This window comes from Corvus brachyrhynchos, unplaced genomic scaffold (genome assembly GCF_000691975.1).
Source record: "Corvus brachyrhynchos isolate BGI_N302 unplaced genomic scaffold, ASM69197v1 scaffold95, whole genome shotgun sequence".
Lineage (NCBI taxonomy): Eukaryota > Metazoa > Chordata > Aves > Passeriformes > Corvidae > Corvus > Corvus brachyrhynchos.
In genome coordinates this window covers 749,519-755,841 of record NW_008238347.1, presented here as the reverse complement: position 1 = coordinate 755,841, position 6,323 = coordinate 749,519, and positions in this window count along the sequence as shown.

Below are 6,323 nucleotides of genomic sequence, written 5' to 3'. Positions count from 1 at the left end.
CGGGGCCGCCAAGTGGGGTGTGGTGAGGAAGGGTGTGTTACCCCCGAGCCCGCTGTGGGGCGGGACGGGCCGTGGCGACACCTCTGGGCCCACCATGGAGCAGTGTCTGCCCTGCCCTCTTCATCACAGGCTCCATTAGGTTGGGGAAGACCCCCAAGATGATCAAGTCCAGCTTGTGACCTGACACCACCTTGTCACCCAGACCTTGTTGCCACGTCCAGTCCTTCCTGGGACACCTCCAGGGATGGGGACTCCACCACCTCCCCGGGCAGCCCCTGCCGATGCCTGACCACCTTTTCCATGAAGAAATTCCTTGTGAGGTCCAACCTGACCCTCCCCTGGCACTGTCTGAGGCTGTGTCCTCTCATCCTCGCCCGCCGTGGTGCGGTGTGGTGAAGGGGTGTCTGCCTGCAGCCCTCACCCTCATGGCGGTGCTGTGACGGCCCCTCAGGGCCACCTACAAATCCAGTCCCAGCCTGCAGAGGATTTGGGATTAAAAGATATCGACTGTAATATTTTCAGTTAGCCCAAGTACATTTTAAGCAAGTGAAATACAAAACCCTATGTATGCTCATAGAACTTCCAAAACCAAAGGGACAGCCCACTTCACCTCGTTATTCCCAGTTATTCTCACATAACCAGATATTCTCCAGAATTTCCTGCCTTTTGCATGGGCAAATTTTAATAAACTGACTTTTCCCTTGAGCCAAATAATTAGTTTAAGTAGATGACACTGACCAAACTACTCCATTAGGTGTATTTATCACAACTTAGTTGAGGTCACTTTAGTTTTCAGTAGGAAGCACTTTCAAATGGAGTTGAAGGAATAGCATGCATTTTGCATGGGCTTTTGGGGTGATTTACCAGGGTTCTTGTCACTGTAACTGGGGTTATTTTAATTCCCAGTCAAATTAGGCCCAAATTCACAAATTTTGCTGCTCCAGCTCTCTGGGGAGTTACGCAGTGACTTGTGCACTGAGGCCAGGCGGGAGCAAGAGGTGAGGCGGGAGCAAATGGAGATGCAGCAGGAAAAAAATCACGAGGAATCTACAGAATGCCTGAGGAATATCTTCTGTTCCCCTGAAGCACAATCTTTTTCCTCAGGATTTCTTATGATGTTGCAGTAAAACTTCCATGACTCAAATGAAGGGCTATTAATGGATGTTAAGCAGGATTTGTTGGTTGTCAATAGATTGGAAAAGCGCTACTGTTTTGCACCTGGCTGCAATGGTTCTCAAATTATTTTACAAATATTAAAGAGCTAAGAAAATGCATGAAGAATGGATTGAGCTGCCTGGATATGGACCAGAGGTTACATGCTGTGTCTGGGACACCTGCAAAGGGTTCTCCTTCTCCACTACTGGCAGAAGGAAAAGTTCTAAATCACACAGAAAAAAAATATTTTTCTGAGCTGGAAAAAATGGGTGTCACAAATCTACTTTTCAGAACAGTGTAAAACAGGTGTAAAAAACAATTAGAGTGGGATTGGTATAAAAACACCAAAGCGCGCACTGGGAACGATGGTCTGAGGGATGTGGATCTCCATCAGGAGGATGCACCACGCCCAGACCAGCCCTTGATGCTCCCGCAGCTCCCTGGCCTGGGGAGATCTGCACTAATTGGTCTCTTCCCGCAGGGCCTTGCGCAGGAGGAATAGCGAGGGCTGCACGCAGAGAATAAAGCCCATTCCCATCCCTCCTCAGGCTCACAGTGCGGGGAAGGCGCTGCCTTCAAATGCCGTGGCTCTGCCACACTGAAATTAGAAATTCCCAGCTCCCCAGTGGCAGCGAAGGCATTTGTGCGTGTGCTTTTTCACCCCAAAACACGGCTTTCCTTTGTATCCATAAAAAAGCCAACTAATATACTCCTTCCAATTAAGCTGTGATATGAACTGCACTTTGAAAGTTCTTAATCCATTCTCTGGTTCATTAACTCGGAAAATTTCATCCCCGTGGTTAGCCCTATCAGAGAGGATGGAATGCCTGGCACCAATTAGTTCTAATAACGAGCTAAGTTGTGCACAGATTTCGGAGCCTGTCATTAGTATGAGAAAATAGGACAGCTCCTCTCAGAATAGAATATCTTACTGGACCTTCCTTTAATTTGTCTTTGGCTAACGACTCCTCCCGCAGACAAAGGAACTAATTGATTTGATGAGTTGCAGACACCTACTGTGTGGCACTTCCCCTGCTGCTGAGCAAGGAGCTGAAGCCAAAAAATAGTGACAATATTGCTCTGAGATTCTGCTTTCCTGCTTGTTCACAACCCGTGCTTTAAGGAGGCAAACACACGTGCCCTGTTAGTGCCCTCAGTTCGTTTGGATGCTGATTTTCTTCCAGGGATTCAGCTGGGTATTGCTAAAATGTCTTAGAGACTGTGGGTGCCTCCCAGGTCAGGATCCTCCCTTGTCAAGGGAGGGAGAAGCTCTTAGATCTGGGGAATCTGAGGACTGTGAGGACAAACGGGAGCCTTGCTCTGCAGTGCCAGGAGGCAGCTGGGGGCTCTTTCCAGCTCTGCTCTTTCAAGGCCCACTTAAAATGATATCAAAAGAAACAGGGGCAGATGATAGCAGGTACAAGATATGTGTCACCTTACGTTACAGACTCTTACAGGAAAGCGTAAGATTACTGGTCACCACTAAAGAGATGGACATTAAATATCTGGTTCCTAAACCTGCCACCGCCTGTAGCAGAGTCTTCCATCATTTTATACAGGGCTCTTGGTACTGCCCTGAAGAACCTGAGGAAGCAAAGGAAGGATTTCTCTGTCTGCCTCACTTTTCTGAAAAAAGAGATGTGTCAGTTACGCTGTTACCGCTTGAGCTAAACCAGAAGTATTCCTTTGCTATGAAGAGGGAGACGCACCATGAAAATTAAACCATAACTTATTTCCTCAGAGATGTTTGCATGCTGCCAGCATGCCATAAAATCCTGCCTCTTTCTGCAGCCCAGGACAGCACCAAGTCTTCTCCACAGTGGGGAGGAGAGACAGAGAAGGGGAGGGAGGTGGCAGTGAGGGCAGCACAGCCCTGCTTCGCCAGCGACCCAGGGCACGCAGCAGCGTGACTCCTGCGTGAAACCTGACGTGAGCGCCCGTATCTCATTTCCCAGAGTCACGGGATCACAGGGTGACAGAATGGTTTGGGTGTAAGTCAGAGGGGTGCATGCTTGGACACTGAGGTTTCCATATCTCTAAGAGGACTGCCTGCAGGTGAGCCCAGGTGAAAATCCTGATCTCAAGGTGACCTGGTATCGAGTTCATTGGGAGGCATCACTTTTCATGCACCTCCTTCACCTCGGAGTGAAGTCTCCAAGCCTGGGAACGTGGCAGCTCGGCGGCTGGCAAGCTGTGCGATTGTCTGTCACTGCCAGGGAAAATATAAATGATGGCAGTCGCTTTAGCATTTCGATTTCGTAGGTGCTGGCAAAGACTCCCCAGCATGAGCTGCTGCATGCAAGTGATGACCTTCAGGAATGCTGGCATCTCCCAGTGCCGAAGAAGCAGGAGCATGAATCAGCAGAAGGGAGCAGGGAAAAAAATTATAGTTAAAAAGGAGCCTGCTGTTAGCAGGAAGTTACAAAAAATTCTCCTGGTCCTCCAGTCAGATTTATTAGCAGTGACCTTGGCACTTGCAGAGCCCCCTGCACAAAAGCCAGGCCCACGCTTGCAGATTTAGTGCAGAGTCAGGGCCTTGGCCAGCCTAGGGACTGCATTTCACCCTTTCTGTAATTTAGATTTTAAATCTAAAAGGAAACAAACCCAGTCTTCCAATCTAAGCACAAACAGCCTCCAAGCGAGGCTGTGAAAGGCGGGCACAGAGCCCTGGGCTCCAGCTCTGCACAGACACCTGTATGACCAGATTCAGAGGGAGCAGCACCTTGGGAAGGCCACAACAGGGACTTCTTGGAGGTCCTTGGTTAGACGGAGCCATGAGCTGCCCACCCAGGGACCATGCACATGGTGCCAGGCCAGGGGAGACATTTCTCCAGCCTCTGCTTTGAAGTAGAGCTCCCTCCAAGATGCCAGGCAAGATCCAGCCAGTGCTGCAGCCCCTTCCTGACAAACCCCAGCGCCCACAGCCCAGGTTGCCATATGTATTTCAGTCCCAGCCAGGTGTTTTGCAGCTCATGCCCATCAGCCGTGGCCCCTGGGCACCACCTGGGCTACGAAGCATCTCTGAACCCAGCACCAAAGCACTGAGATTGTCTGTGCCATTCTGTTTAGTTCCAGTCGCGATTCTCCACCTGCTGTGAGACCCTGCCACATCATCAGGGCCACTCTGACCCACGGCACCGGGTGCTGCCCCTGCCTCACTTACCCATTCCCATGATGGGGAGTGGGATTGTGCCTGGCACAAATGTGATGTGGTCCCAATTTCTGCAGAGGGTCAGGTTGTCCCCAGCAAGAGCCCTCTCATTATGACAGGCATGGGATGAACCCCAGTACAGCCCCAGGGACCCCGGGCCTCACTTACGTTCTTTACACATTAATTTCCCCTTTTCCTCCCTGGCCAGCGGCTGCTCTGTTGCCTTTGCTCGGATTGTCCAGGAGAGGGGGATGCAGCCTCACCAAAACTGTCCTCCTTCCCTAAAGCTTTTAGCTGTGTCCTCACCTTCATCCTCACCCTCAGCCTGGGCTGGGCTCCCTGCGCATCACGGCCCCTGGCCCGGCAGTGCCAGCACCCACACCCAGCCCTCCCCTGGCACATGGGCACCACAGAGCCCGGCAAATCTTCCTCTCTATTTCTCGGAATAAATCCAAAGCAAGGGATGTTATCAGCCGTGAGCTGGTCACAGGAGATGGACAACAGGAACAGCAAAGCAATGTCCCATGGGAGCCCCAGCCTGCCCGGCGGGAACATCTCTGGGGCGCTGTCCCCAGTGTTGTCACGGACAAGGGGGGAGAGAATCCTGGGAACGGATTGTCACTTTGGAAGGAGGGAGAGACAGAGCTGCAGCCCAGGTACTATGGAATGCTGCACAGGCAGGTGGGAGTTTTTGCTCAGGTATCACTCTCTGCTGCCCATGCTCTCACCTTGTGGTGAGGGAGCATCCAATTCGCTCCAGGTGCGAGGGGCAAATCCAAGGTGATGCCTTTGCCTTTAGTGGGGGAAGAAGCAATACATCTACAGGTACAAACAGCATCCCATGAGCCCAGTCAGCTGAGCTGCACTGATTTACACCAGCCAAATACACAACCTGTTGCCTCAAGCACCTGGTGAGAGTCCTGAACTGAGCAGGGGGAACTTCATGCGTGTCAGTGCTGAAACCAGGAGCAGAAGGGAGCACCCAGCCCACTCTGCAGCCTCTCTTGCACTGGATTGTGGGTGCTCTGCTTGTTTGTATTGTCCTTTGTCATCTCCTCTGTGTCACGTTCCCTGTTGGCATCTGATGGAGCAGGGCCATCTCAGGGAGCTGGGCACCTCATGCCATCATGTCAGAGCTGTGCCTTCAAGGTTATTTCTTGTCAAACGCTCCTTCTTTCAGCCATCCAGTTATTTTCTCCTTGGCTAAATCATCTGAAAATAGTCTGCAGCCATCCTAGCTCTTCCTGCTTTGTATGCATGAGCAGGAAGGGGAATTTAGGATTTTGCTGTAATGCCATACACAAAAGCCTGCTGGAGAGCATCACTTTGATTAGCTCTTATTGTACACCCAAGAAAACAGAAAAGAATAAGAATAAGGGAGAGCCCAGCATGAGGCTGCTGTGCCTTGCTGCTTCAAGGCTGCTCAGAAAATCTGCCTGGTTGCTCAGGGCCCTCAATATCAATAGCATATTTGTGCATATCTCAAAAATGGGTTGGGTTTTATCTTCTTAATAATGAGGGAAAGAAGGGCAGGAGCACTGTAATGATTTGTTCACTAGCACATCCCAAAACTTGAGCTCTGGCAATAAAGCAGCCCCATGTGTGACCCCAAGGCCTCCCCTCCACTTGGTCACCTGCAGGCAGGTGAACCTTTCCAATCCCTCACCACACCACACAGGGCACAGCAAAGCTTCCCAGCTGCAAACAAGACATCCCAGCTCCTGGAAGTCCGAGATGGAAAACTTGATTTAGATCTGGGAATTAAATTAGCAAAAGGGATGACAAAGAAGAAAAATATCTCACATCCAAGCACTCATCTTTGGCAGCATTTATGATTGGAAAAAAGTATTGGGATGTGAATTTTGCAGACAGGTCTGATGAGTGATGGAATGGACCGAACTCCTCGTTCTAAACTCCCTGAACTTTGAGGATTTGATGCAGATCCAGATTTTAAATTTCCATTGGGGCCTTTCTCATTAAAACCAGAAGCAGAAGGATCTCGTTTCCCTGCAGAGGC